General features: G+C 35.1%; 1 long non-coding RNA gene across 1 annotated transcript in view; it reads left to right on the top strand.

Annotated features, from left to right (window-relative positions):
- LOC148132031 (uncharacterized) overlaps positions 1 to 3257 on the top strand; it is a 34612-nt gene extending 31355 nt beyond the window's left edge. Inside the window, exons 2-3 of the long non-coding RNA XR_015747277.1 lie at positions 1715 to 1853; positions 3172 to 3257. This is a non-coding gene — a long non-coding RNA (uncharacterized LOC148132031). The remainder of the gene's footprint in view (positions 1 to 1714; positions 1854 to 3171) is intronic.
- Positions 3258 to 15453: the final 12196 nt, after the last annotated feature.

Raw genomic sequence — 15453 nt, forward strand, 5'->3', positions numbered from 1 at the left:
TCTTCTTATGGCATACACCTGTAAAAAAAATGTAATGTCAAAAAAAATGAGACAAAGTACAAGATGTAGCTATTCTAATTTTTTTAAACAGATGATAACTTACACAAAAGCTAAATAATTCAGCTTTTTCATTTTCAGCCTGTGGAGTGGCCATTTGTGGTCTGCAGATATTGAATTTCTAGTCCTATCTACTCCAGTCACTATGACCGATGAAAGGGCTGAGTCAAAAGTGTTTGACAGGACATAAGTCTCTTTTCATTCTTTAGCTCAAAATGAATAATTAGTAACTTAGCTTTAAGTATAGAGCAGGGGTGGGATTCAAATTTTTTAACAAGCGGTTCTGTGGGCCTGGCTTAGTTGGTGGGCATGGCTTGGTGGTCATGTGACCGGGTGGACGTGGCTTGATGATCATGTTATTGACTGGGCATGGCAAACTCAATATCACTCACATCAAGGCATGCATCTCCTCGCTTGGCCTCTCATGACTGTGGGGATGCTGCAACAGTTGTAAGTGTGAAAAATGGTCATAAGTCACTTTTTTCAGTGCCACTGTAACTTTGAATGTCACACAAGCAAAGTACCAGCAAAGGAGGGGGAAAAAACTCCAGAGAAGTTCCAGAGACAGGAAGTCTAGTCCTGCCAAGACTGTAATAAGGGTTAACGGAGAGGCAGTTTCTGTAAGCAACACCAGAACGTTTCCTTCCTGCCTTCCTTACAGGATTAGGCCAGTAATCTAACAACCAGTTAGAATGTTAACAACCGGTTCTAGTGAATAGGTGCAAACTGGTAGAATTCCACCCCTGGTATAGAGGTAATTTCTACTTTTTTTTATCTGAGAATGGATGTAATTTATCATTCAATAAAATTGTGTTACTGTTATACCTTCATTGAACAGACTTGCATAAAATCAAGAAGACACTCCCACATGCACATTTACAATCTAAATCTAAAAGAAAAAGGAAAGTAAGGGTGGGGGTGGGGAGAAAGGAAGCACAATCAAGCATCAGGTCTAATTATCTAATACTCGGTGCCTACTATTTTTCCTTTTAAGAGAGGGAGAACCTGGGAGGAGACCCACTATTATCTCCTCTGGTGCTGTAAAACAGGAAGAAAGCAGTGGATTATATCCCTAATGTTGAAGACAATTGTCACTGGTAAAGACTGAGTGCTGCTGTATCTATTTTGTTGCGGTATCAGGAAGATGTTATTAGCCATAACAATTTTCAACACCTAGTTCGAATTGAAAGAATTGAGTGAGAGGGGAGATCAATGATGCTCAGTGGATGATGATGATGATGATGATGACAAAAATGATGACGATGATGATATCCATTCAGTTGGGTCCAACTCTTGGTGATTCTGTGGGCCAGGTCTCTCCACATCTTCTGATCTTACACTATTTCTTTGAGTTTTTCTATGGTCTGTCTGGTGTCAGCTTTGATAGTGTCCAGCCATTGTTGTTCTTTGGTGGCCTGGTTTCATTTTACCAACTAATTCTTCCAAAAAACAACTGGTTTGTCCAGTGAATTCCCCTGCATGACATGGACAAAGTAAATAAGACACCGTTTCGTGATTTTTGACATGTCTGGAGCTATGCGCTCCAGTACTTTGGTTTTTTGGCTGTTCAATGAATGCACAGGAAACTTTTCCAGCACTACAACTCAAACAAACTTATTTTCTTCCTGTCTTGCTTGTCCAACTTTCACAACCACAGGTGGTGACTTTCCAGGCCCATTTATCCCTTTGCTTAAATATGATGAAATAGCTGCTGAAGGAGAGGGTAATAGAGCCACATGAATGGTCTTATCTTTCACCTCACTGCTGCCGCAAGTGACTGCTTCAAGATAAGTCAGGTATTAATTTTTTCTTGATTTCTAATTAGACTCTGTTATTTGGGGGTGCTGCAGTTTATGGGTATCTATTTTGGTATGACTGAACTTAAGGTATGATTGACATTCTTCTAGCCCAGCCTATACAGACGATTAGTCTTGTCAAGACCAAGGAGAAGCAGGTGTTTTAACTTCAAAGAGCAAATAAATAATTGCCACTACATCCCTAATGAGAGAGGCATTATTATTTTATGGTTTTAAAGAGGTGGAAACATGGGAGATAAAAAGTATATCTTATACCCATAATGGTTTATGGACAAGCACTGAAACTTGCGATTTAACAGCTGTCAAAATATAATAAATTCATTTCATTTTCTCAAGACTTATACAAATAATACCCAGTGACGTATGTATGGTTCAGTCAAGTTCTTGATAATAAAGGCAAAATGCTTTCTAGAAATAGGTTATAGAATCATCATTTATACTTTAGCAATTAGCAAAGGTCCAAGAAAATGAAGTATTGTTGGGTGTTTATGTTTATGAAAAAAAATGTGAGTGAATGTGTGTGTGTGTGTGTGAGAGAGAGAGAGAGAGAGAGAAAGAGAGAATGAGAGAGAGAGAGAAAAGGAAGAGGAGGAGGAGTCTTCCAAAAGAGAGAGATGTTTGGAAGACCTAAAATTATATATTTCTGAAATTTCTGGATAGAGGGTGGATTAGGTGATCTCTAAGATTTGTTCCAAACCTATGATTCTTTGACATACTCAAACTGGATTATGAGACAGGGACACTATTTAACCTAGTTTATTGCTGACTCTTTCTCAGAGAGAGAAAGGTTTGTGTGTTCAACTTAGAGGCTACAGGCACTGCCAATGGTCTGCCTCTCTTTCTGATTTTGCTATTTACACAGAAAAGAAAAGTGATGGGGAGCAGATTAGATGACTTTACTGGAAAGATCTTTCCTTTATCACTCTTTCAAGCAAGGATCAAAGCAGCTGCACTTACCACCTTTCCTTGTAGGAACAGATGTTCCAGATAACCTGCTAGTTAACACGTGAGATTAAAGAGCCAAGGAAAATGAATTCAGGGACAGTATTTAAAGTTCTCATATAATTGCTCTGAGCTGGACCAATTAGACATACATTCCTCCCAGCCTGCTTTTTTATGTGAGAGATCAATGACCAAATCAGAAGTTTCTGGCTAGCTATGTGGAAGAGGTGACTAGGATTATGGCCAATTATTTTTTTTTTTAAAAAAAACTAAAAGCTTAAAAACTCTGAAAAGCAATTCCAGGGTGTTGGCTTTAGTGCTAATGGGTGTCACTGGGTATTTTTTTTTTTATCAGTACAGAGGAAACAAACAGGAGAGGACATGGAAAGGGAGTGCAATGGAAAGACCACATGACATGAGGACAAAATGTGTATTCTGGAGTTTGAGATGAGATCCAATGAACCACCCATTTTAAATTTAGTAATTGAGTTGTTTTATGTCTACACTGCTATAATTATCCAGGATTGATGTAGTGGTTGGGGAGGGGGACAGGAAGGAATCAGGTGTATGGCAAATGTTTGAATAATATGAAAGGAAAGAATGTTCAGACATACTGCACCTTAAGTGTTTACATTCCTCTTTTATAATTATCTTAATTAAACAGTAATTATTGCACTTGCAGATGTGCCTATTTCTGACAAGAAACTACCTGTCTACCATATTAAAACTAAGCATTAGAATTGTATTGGTAACAAGCTTTGGCGATTGCTCTCCCTCCAAAGACAATTTTAGCTACAAGGGAAAATAACATTATGAATACCTATGGTTTTTATCTGTTCAAAAGAGGGAAGAAAAATGATTTGTTAATTCTGGAAGTAAGATTTCCAGCAGCAAAATGTTAGGGAATTAGAAAAACAAAATGCTTAATAAGAAATTTAAACCAAGAAAGGAAATTGAAATAACACCCATTACTTTTACGAGTTGAACTGTCCCTAACTGTGAGATTCAGCTGGGGTGATACTTGCTGCTTGATTAATTATGAGATTGAAAGGGTTGGAGGTCCCAAAAAGTCAAAGATAGTGTCTCTGATATGCAGCAACATTTGTAAAAAGGAAGAGGGGTTTTACAGGATCACATATGTATCTTGTTTTTTTTAACTCCCATGCATGCCCCTAGAAATGGCCTAATCCTAAATCAGTCACCTCACCCAAATGAGAATAGCAATACCAATAGCACTGAGACTTACTGTGTATACCACTTCATAGTGCTTTACAGCCCTCTCTAACAGTAGTGGGATTTAAAAAATTACTACTGGTTCTGTGGGCGTGGCTTGGTGGGTGTGGCTTGGTGGGCATGGCAGGGGAAGGATACTCTAAAATCTCCATTCCCTCCCCACTCCTGGGAGAAGGTTACCACCAGTTCTCTGAACTACTCAAAATTTCCGCTGCTGGTTCTTCAGAACTGGTCAGAACCTGCTGAATACTACCTCTGCTCTCTAAGCAGTTAAGAGAGTCAGCATATTGCCCCCAACAATCTGGATCCTCATTTTACCTACCTCAGAAGGATGGAAGGCTGAGTCAACCTTGAGTTATCAGGATCGAACTGCTGGCAGTAGGCAAAATCAGCTTGCAACACTGCATTCTAACCATTTCACCACCAGGGCTCTTACCTTCAGATGAGCCAGCCAGAGATCTCTGGGGAGCCTATAAACAAAGGATTAAGACAAGGCCCCTTTCAATGCCCTGTTTTTTACAGGGTAACTCCATGCTCTGCTTATAGACTTTTAAAATCAGATGTAATCTCCTCTTACTGTAAGGAGTTTTACAGTAATTGTAAACTTAATTACTTTAAAATTGTAAATATTAAGTGATATTGCAATTGGTTTATTTTGTTCTTAGCATTATTAAAATTGGGATTCATTGTGTACGTAATTTTTAAATTAGTTTTAGCTTAACAGTCAGATCACTCTGGGTACTAAATTGAATAGTTGATAAAAAGTGAACAATAAACTAGCATTAGTGTCTGGCTTATATAGAAATATAGCCTATTGAATGGAATTACTCCTAATTTACTGGTATATGTGTTATTGTAGCTGACTAATCATGAGAAACAAAGCTAAAAGTGTTTTCTATGTAAGCCATATTTAATTTGGGTACATTGGTCCAGAACTTCAGCCTAATTACATGAGCTAATCAGGAGCGGTAGCTGGAGCCTTGGTTATATTTATTGCTAGATACCAGATATATAGTGTGGACTGGTAAGGTGAGGCAATTTGTACTGCCCAGAATATTTAAATTGAATTGAGCATGAAGCAAACATGGTGCAAATGTTCCTAACATTCCTCAAATAATTATTGGTGGAGTGGCATACTAGTTCAAATTCATTTCTAAGCAATATTATGTCTTGGACTCATTTTAAAAAGCAGACTTCAACATTGTGCAGAGAGAAGTCATTTCTCTTTAAAGACCTTCTTCACCATCAACATTTAGTTCAGAGATGGAGCAGCTTTGAAGATTGCATGGCTAGTGTGCAAGAAAGGAAAAGTCCCTCTTCTGTCCCATCTGCAGAAACAGTGGAATCCATAGACTCCACAGAAAAGTCCTTCTTCTTCAAAATGGATATAGACACTCACAGGTATTTTTCAGAGACATATAACAACACCAAGGATTATCTACTCCCTATGGCTCAGTTTTACTGTACATCTAAGTGTACAGTACCAACCTAAGCATAGTACATAAAATTATCTATTGCAATGTCCTACCAGTCAATGAATACTTCAGCTTCAACCATAACAACACTAGAGCACACAATAGATACAAACTCAAGGTTAAATGCACCAAACGTGATTGCAGGAAATATGACTTCAGCAACAGAGTGGTCAATGTCTGGAATACTCTACCTGACTCTGTGGTTTCTTCCCCAAACCCCAAAAACTTTAACCGTAGACTGTCTACTGTTGACCTCACTCCTTTCCTAAGAGGTCTGTAAGGGGTATGCATAAGCACACCAACGTCCTAATGTTCTAATGTTTCTTTTTATTCGTATCCATTTTATGTATTCATAACCATGTTTATATTGATACCTTTATCTAATACCTGTTTGACAAATAAAATAAAAATAAATAAATAAATAAATTTATGTGTATAAATAATTATTGATGATGAGTTTTATTTAATCTTCAAGAGACAAGAAAATTAAAAAGTGGCAGATTTATTCTTTAATGAGGAAATGGATGACCAATGCAAGCAAATGCTGTAATGATACTAAACATGATTTGGAAAGGAATTGAATGGCTATAAACATTAAAGAGGAAATGTGTCACAGATAGCATAAAAAGGTTGTTCCTATTTATACAATTTCTTATCTTGACCTTATAATTCCTATGATTCACACTGTTCTCAGTAATGAGCCTATAGAGTAAATGTAAACTAAAAACAGAATGAGCCCTCATTTAGAGAATTAATTTGTAATAAGGTGGGACAGCAATTAAAATATTTTTAGAAGAAAATGTACTTTTTGGGCAGCAAATAAACATTGTTAAACACCTAGGCTTGATTATTCATATATGTTTGTTAACAGTGGGAATGTCCATCATTATTCCAAGCAGCACTTTCCATGCAGTAAAAGAAAGGAGAATAACTAGTTTTGTATTTTGTTCCAAATCCATTCCATCATATGATTAATTCATTTTTCATTGCTATAAGCTAGATCAGCACCATAAAATTGATGGCTTTATAAAAGGCTTTTGATTGGCTCTTTTCAACTAATCAACTCTGCTGGGTCAGTGAAAGAGACCTAGGAGAATCTGCTCTGTATGGGAGCATCAAAGAAATGAAGATGGTGGATGCAATACTGCAGTTGAAGTCTTGGTTCTTTGTTTGTGTATATGATGATAATGCACAACAAAAGAGTTGGGGTTTAATCTCATGCCCTTGACTACCATCTTTTATTCTAACTAATGTAAGTTAATGTGTTGTGAGAATGTCTGTAAAAGATCAGCTTACCTGGGCAAATGACCAATCACTTAAGTTTATCCCACAACAAATCCAATTTGCAGTAATAAACTAGATCCAGTTCATTTTAAATGACTGACTGACATACTTAGTTCCCCAAGGGGATGCCCTTGGAGAAAGGCCCCACCACTTATAAAAAAATAGTGGGTTACTCCATTGAGAACTCCCTCTTAAGAACCTGGCAACCCTAAATCTGTTTCCAACAGTATCAAAACCACAATTCCAACTACTTATCTGCTTAATCAAGGTGAGAATTGTTGGAAACTTTAATATTCCTTTTCTAGTTCAAGAGCTACCAGGAGGCAGAACAACTAAGAGAATAGGCACCTTTTCAGTTCATCAACTGAACTGAGCAGTTAAGGTTTTCACCCAGTTGGTGTGATTGATTGTGTGCTGTCAGAACACACTTGGTAAGGAGATTGTTTGGATCAGGGCTGACTGGGTGAAGAATTATGTTTTATGTTATGTTATATGTTATATTATTGTCTTGTGTTGTCTTGTGTTGTTATATTGTTATGTTTGTTGTCTTGTGATATTTCAGAATTAATTTTTCCTCTTCTGAAACAAAGCATATGTCAAAACTTACCATTCCAATCTAGCTTTCTTCCCTCTTCATCTCAAATCTCAATATGTGTGATATACAGTACATTGGGGATAAGAGGCTAACATAAGGCTGAGTTTATTATTAAAAGTTTTAAGATATTTTTGGAACGTATTTTCACGAGCTACCATATGGAATTCCATTTACTGTATTATACATATTGATCTATTTTATTCTTAAAGAAGTAAAAATGGCTTTTCCCGTAATCTTTTCATTTTTAAAAGCTGAGCAATATATTTTCAATATTTAAATGTGTGTGTGCGTGTACACACAAACACACACACACACACACACACACAAACTGGGCTTCTCCATAGCTTCTGGAGACTTAAATGAAATGACATCCCCATTAGGCACCCGTGATATTGGTAAAGTACTTTGAATATATTTGCAAATCCAGTTTAAATAGTGTTTAATATTATTTTAATGCTAATAGTGGGCCAAAGGGTTTTTCCAGCATTTCTTTCTTAAATCACAGCTTCTACCTATCTGTCTGAGTGATACCTTTTAACCACAATTAACAAAATTGTTCAGAAGACAACATCCTACTACGGGAGTCAATTATTAGAGACTGTTAGACATGCCATTTAGATAATTATTAAGGTGGAAAATGTTAAAATGCTTTCGAATAGTTGGAAAGCAACAGAACAGAATCGGAAATGATGGAAGAAATAACATTTAAAAGTAGGGAAGCATGTAGAATGCAAAACATTATCCCTATAAACATTAGATATCAATGTAACACTGCTGCTAAGAAACAGACAGCAACATTGCATCACATTGCAACCAGCCATGAAGGACATAGGTTCCACATTCTCATTATTTGATTTCCAAAACTACTGAAAGCATATCTCTGTAAATTTGTCCCCCAATTCTTTATCTTTCTTTTGCAAGTGATAATTTAGAAACTTCATACCTTCTTATTATTTTACATTAACAACTGCATTACTGAATGTATTAATATATTTAATCCCAATATCCTTTAAAATAAACCTAAAATTCAATAGTAGTTTTTTTTCATAGATATGCTCTATTATAAAGCTCACAAAACAAAAGATAATGTGCTGAACAGTCTTGGAAAACAATTTTCCTTCTAGGTTTTACCGCCTTTGCATTTATGCAGACTTCTTACTGAGATTCATGCAGACCATCAAGCCTTTTACATTTGCTTTATTTTGTTGTGCCAAATAAATTTTATTCCCATGTTCTGACAGCTTTTATTTAAACTTAAATACTGTATAATAGAGTAATTGTAATTAATAATAATAATAATCCTGCAACAAACTTGGAACTGTTTACATCATGTAATGATGACTATAACACCATCAAACAACCCCATTTGCCTATCCATTTACCTTGGAAAGGACTTCATAGGTGGACAAAACTGCCAAATCCAGTCTAAACATCTGGCTGGCTTTATTCCTAACAATTTTGGCCTTTATTCTCTTCAAATAATTTATTTTCATTTTTCTTTGTCCTTCTCACATAATTCTAAAAAGCTTTAACAAGCCTCATTTGTAAATCTAATATAAAAAAATTATCCAGGTTACTCTTCTTGTTAGTTATTTGTGTATTCCCAGTTATTTATTAAGATATCAGTCAGTTTCTTTGGTATCCCCAGTGTAACATCTTTTTCTAGTTAATCTTCTACATTCAAATCAATCTCAATCTTGTTACAAGTTGTTTCTCTTCCATAATATCTTTTAAGCACAGTCTATCTACCTACGCTCTTAAGCTTAACTCCTGGGACCATTGCTCAAATATATCCTTCAATACGTCCAATGTTGAACTTTCTATTTGTAAGCTGAATTGGAGTGTTCTTCTCCTTTAATTGTAATATTTCTTTCCTTCTCGTTCTCTTCAATTTTTAAAGTGTTAGCTTTTTAAAAAAATAAAAATAAAAATAGAAGCATTTCCCCATTGGAAGCATTTTTTATAATTAATTCCAAAATCTTACTTCACATTTTTCTGGATCCTTAGTCCATTTCTAACTGTCTAAAATCAAGGTTTTCATCACTCTTTTAATATTTATTACAACCCTCCTCAAAAAAAATTACATTTTAAAAATTTGTATTTACAACTTTTTTATCTAAGAATTTAAGAAAATTCACCAGTTTTCAGTAAAACCTATCAATCCAAAGGTTTTTAATTGCGGAAAAGTAGTTGACAAGCAATTTCCAAAAGTGATTAGAAAAGGAAGTATGCAAACTCAGTGTCCTTTCAAAGGCACTGCCTATAATGTGAGCAAGATGGCTATTCCTTCATCTCCCAGAGCTCTAACCCCAGTAGAGTCTATTTAATCACTTTTTGCAGAACTGTCTTCAGTCTGCCATTTCTTTCCCATAAGTCCCCCAATTCTAGGCTCTTTCTCCTCTAAACTGTATCTAAATCCTTTGGTCTGAAGCTGTGAGGACATAGTGGGGAAATGTATCACTTTTTGTCTGGTGGGATGGCACTTGTGTCCAGTATCACAATCATGTTTTGGTAACTGCACATGTATAGGCCAAATAATTTCCTCCATTTACTCTCAAGAAGCAGCAAGTATAGCAGAAAAAACAGGCCTACTAAAAAGGCTGCCTTGGAAAAGTGCTCCATTTGCTTGCTTTGCTAAAAGTAACATGTTCATGCCCTGTAATTCCAAAGACTGAAGATAGCTTAGATTACAAAAAGGGCAATTCTGAAGGATGGCCATCGGCGATCAATTTCTATGTGGGCAGTTGCCACATAATACATAGGAAAACATAGGTTATGTTCTGATTTAATCTAAAGCAGTGTCATGGACCAAGTAGTCCATTTCATATTTATACTTTCAAGTTAAAGTATAAGGAAAGGTTAGATTTTTATTTTCTTTTTTTCCTTTTATTTTAGTTAAATAAAAAACTCAGAAAACAGTTCACAGAATCTTTTTATATCCTTTTTATAATCTACAACTAAAGTGTCCTCGGAATCTTTCACAAGAGGAAAATGGAAGGGAAACTTAGAAACTTTTTCTTTCTGTTTCCCTGACCCTTCTATCCAGCCTGCCATTATTTGCCTTGTTTTCCAGCCAAATGTCATAACTTCTCACTTTCATTAAGATACCCCAAATTTATGTTTGAATATTAAAGATAAAGTTTTTAGTTGTTGACAATCTCACATCTTCCCCTTTCCAGACGTCTTCACCATAGGCATGTTGTCTAACAGATACGGTAGTATTCAGGGCTGTCGTAAGGCATGGGCCTGATGAGCACTTGCCCCTGGGCCCCACAAGCATAGCGGGCCCATACTAATCTGTGTATGTTAACTCTTCAATGCACCTTGTATCATATAAATACAGCAACATATTTATTACATTTTACTGCATTTTTATTAATAGTAACATGCAAATATATGTTTAATTTTATCGACCATTTACATTTTTATTCCTGTGAGTAGTTGTCATAGGAGACCCAGCACACTGCTTTGCCCGTAATGCTGTTAAGATGGCCCTGGCAGTACTCAAAATATAAAATAAATGGTAAATCAAAAAGCACAACATTTTCATTTGCAGATGATATAGAGATAAAATTTAAAGAAATATTTATCATAGCACCTCCATGTAGTAAGTCAGAACTATTCTGTAACTTGTTCAGCATTTTTTTGTATCTTTTCCTTCATGAAAATAATAAAAAAGGAGAGCTCTCTATCCCATTTTCTTTTTTAAAGTCTTGAAACTGGATAAGAAAGAATAGAAACCCCAAGGCTAAATGTCTCATTCCAGAAGCTGACACTTGACATATTTAAACTTATTATATATATTTTTCTGGTCATTATGGTTTTTTGCAGTGCACTTTTTAGATTTACTTTTGCCAATTAAAGAAATACCTCAGGTTGCCTTGATCAGGCAACTGTATAAGTTTAGAGATATTTTTGGTATGTGCATGACTGAGGAACAGTACAGGTTTATTCATCATAATGGAGTGGGGAGAAAATTTGGTGTACTTAATAATGATATGAAAGAATAAACATCAGAGATTACCTCAAAGGTCTCCTTAGAACACAGATTTATCTCTGTTCTGCCCTCCAGTGGTTCTGTAGCAGAATGAACAAAGTAAAACAGTCTGCTTTCTACAACTTCTTACAAATGAATAATAATAGATGGTTATAGAATATTCTTTTGCCTGTATTTCTGTCATCAGATTGCATATTAACAATCAGGTCATTGTAGAATTCACTTTATGTTTTAGAATTCCATTGCAAAGGTACATATTATCTGTAAATAACCACTCTAGCAAAACAGATCAGAGAACATAAATCAGTAAGTAGCACACAAATGATATCATAATCAACAGAAATTTTACAGCCTGTCTGTAAAATGTCAAAAATAGATAAATAGATATGTTCCCTACATCCTCATTCTTCCAATATGATAAAATTTATAAAGCTGCTATAAGACTTGATCCACCTATTTCCAAATGGCCTATTTGAGTGCAATTAACTATATTTCAGAAGAGCTCTTCCACTGCACATTTCAAACCTTCTTAGTGCATTAGAAGGCAATCTCCTATTTTGCCATTATGGGTTCCATTGGGTTTCTGTTAAAACTTTGCAGAACTTAAATACACCTCTGGGGACAGAAAAGGGTAGTGAGATAGAATTAATTCTCTGTGTATAAGCACACAAAGTCTGTTTAAATCTGGGAGTATTTGGAATCAGTCTTTTATCCAAGTCCATAAAGATGTATTGATCAGATTTCTCTTTGGCTTTTCTGCTTATAATAAGAAAAAAAATGCAGCAAATAATTGAAAACGTCCCAAGTTAAAAAGTTATGTTAAGAATAAAATCAAGGCACACTATGAACTCAAAATCTTAAGTCCCCAAATAAGTATTTATTTATTTAATATTTTCATCTCTGAAATGTATTCATTGCATGTGTGTCATGATATAGTTTTAAGCCCTAATTACAGAGATAAACCAGGAGATTGTGAGTTCTAGTCCTGTTTTAGGATGAAAGCTAACTGGGAGTCTTTGGGCCAGTCATTCCTGGCCATGTTTGTTGTGGGGATAATAGAAGGAAGGAGGAGGATTAGGTATGTTCACCACCTTGTTATAAAGTAATAAAGGCAGGATAAAAATCTAATAAATAAATAAGTAAACAAGGGAAAGATCCCATCTTCTTTCCCAGCATGAGATGTTCCTCAAAGCATTTGGCTACTTGCTTTTCCAACCAAATGCTGGATTAGATGGCACTTTTATACAAGGAAAGAAAGAAAGGGGTGTTTTTACTTTGTCCCTCCATTTCATGTGTGCTCCAAATATCTTCTCTCTTTACACATTCATTTCCATCTCCAAATGCATTGCTTTTGTGTCCACATCCCATACTATTAAGCTAACTACCAATATTAATTCTACTAAATTTTCTGTCCCTACCGTTCCCCTCTAGTTGAAGTCAGTTGTACCAAGAAAGAAGGTGGGAGGTAAAGCCATATCATTGGCAGTAGCCATCTTAGCTGTGCATGAGATTAAATAGGAGGGAGGCAAGAGGTATTGCCTCTGTATGGAAACAATTATTTCCCATATACAATTTTTTTAATCCCCAATCATTCCCATAATGAGTGAAGCCATAGCTCTGAATCCTTTGTATTCTGCGAGTGGGGGCTGCAATATCTAAAACATTGCAAATTGTTAATGCATCTAGTTCACCCATTAGACACTTCCAAAACAGGTCCTGCTGGCTCTTGATCGCCTGCTTAATATCTAATATGGCATTCAAGTGAGAAAAATGGGGCATTTAACACCCAAGACTCTTCATATCATAGTCCTTTAGTGCACTAGAAGTTGAAAGTCCAGCCATAAATGATCTGCATTAGAATTGAAGACAAATAGGAGGAAGTTACACATTGTTATGTACCTAGGAAAAAGTTGCATTTTATATTTTGTCTAGGAAACTGATACTCATATTATTGTTTACTAAGGACAGTCTCGTTAAAAAAATTAAAAATAATTCTGGGCTCCATGTTGAAGAATGATGAATATCTTAAACGTAATCAGAAATGATAGTCTTCCTTTGCTGTATTTATTACATTGACTTTTGGTGCTGAGAAACAAAACATAAATATCCCTCATTCAGACAGGATATCACTGCTTCATTTCCTACACTTAGGTATTCCAAAAAATGTACTGGCATTCTGTCAAGCAAGGACATTTTCACTGATAAAGTGAATGGTGGAAATGAATAATTTGTCAAACCTTGCTTTCCCTCAGTAAAAAGACAGCTACAAATTAATAATGAAGAGTTCTTAGTTAGACTTAGTTAGGCTTAGACTATTGACTATAGAAAGATTAGGTCCATACATATGGTCTCTAAGTTACTTGAATAAGAATGCACTCTTTCATCCTATCTACAGCCAGCCAGAAAGGAAAGACAGAGGATATCATGTTCAGCTACAGTTTGAAGAGATAGGAGATAGAGAGAGAAATTATGAATCAATAAACTATTTCAGAGAGGGCAGAGAAAAGATTTTCCCCCTTTATTTTGTCCTGATTTAATTATACAAAAATGATTGACCTGGTATTTCATATAGACTGGTGTTTATAACATTAGCATACTTAAAAAAATTATATATAAACACACAGTCAAATTGGATTTTTGTAAAAAAAACATTTCACTGTTCACTGTAAACCTCTAAGTGCTCCAAAAAGAACATTTATAACAATTACAAAAATAAATAAGAAGCACTTAGCATTTTTAAAAAAACAAAAAAACTTTGAGGGCTACACTCAAGAAGGCAGAAATCCATCTATACACATACCCTTTTCCCTTGGAAATTCAGAGAGCATCACAAGAAAGTGTTAAGCATTTTCAGAGAAAATGTCAACAACTCAAGAGACTATTCAGTAGCTGTTGCTCAAGGCTTTAGAAGATTGATTATAACCATGTATTACTTCGTTTTCACCTTTTTGAAGCATCTGATTTTCAAGGATATCCTTTTTTATAAACTGTTAAATAAGCAGGCATACCTTTCTCTGTTTTTTTCAGATATTTAAACTGCTGAAACATATTTAAACTAGTCTCATTCAAACTATGGGACAAATTAGCCATGACTGCCTTGTTTCATTACCATCACTAAATTTATTATAAGAAAGATATCTTCCATAAATACAGCACATATTCTTAAAACGTATAATTCGTGGTTGGCTAGCCAGCATTGTATTAGCCATTGAATGTTTACAATCCAAATGTGAGGTTTTTAATCTAACTCTTGGTTGACTTGATAAACACATAACACTGAATCCCTTTTCCCTGCTGAATTCTGAAATAGCATTTTTGCTCTTTTCTCCTTTCAAGTGGGAAAGATAAACTCAACATGGGAAATATAATATTGGTATTCCTTCCAAAACAAATTATTTCTATTATGTATTTTCTGCATAAAGTTGATAAAATTTCATGAGAATTTTTTCTTTGCTTTGATTCCTGTGTGGAAGGCAGGTGTAGAACGCATCTGAACTAATATATTGATCCCAGCATCACACTTATATGTACCCAAGGGAAGGTCCGAGGAGGATTTTTTGGGGTTAAAAAATACTATCTGAAGATTATTTTTTAAAAATAATAAAATGTTCCCCTTTTCTCTATCATTTTTGTGTCTTTTCTTGCTCTTGGCTCTTTTTCTTTCTTCCATTTTTAAGGATGTTTCAATGAGTGGGTCTTTTGGGTTGGGTCAGAGTATATTATCATCATAGATCTTTGCTAACTGTATACAAATGTCAAATTCTGAAGAAATGCAATGATGGAAATAGGAAGCTTGTCACACAATAGATTTCACTTATTTTGTTGACCATTTAATTATAGATAGTAGTATATATTTTCTATTTTGTGGTTTCCTGCATTAAACATTTCTTGTATGCTGGTTCAAAACAATAAAGATAAAAACCATAATTTATTTTGTTTGTATATTCATTATCAATTATCTATTTGTTTCATTATCTATTTAATTGTATTACTGAGATACCATACAAGGCCAAAAATGACACGTGGAATTTTTCTCCTTAAGATGCTCCATTC

This window comes from Notechis scutatus, chromosome 2 (assembly GCF_049901735.1).
Source record: "Notechis scutatus isolate UNSWTSFEM ecotype Mainland chromosome 2, rNotScu1.2, whole genome shotgun sequence".
Lineage (NCBI taxonomy): Eukaryota > Metazoa > Chordata > Lepidosauria > Squamata > Elapidae > Notechis > Notechis scutatus.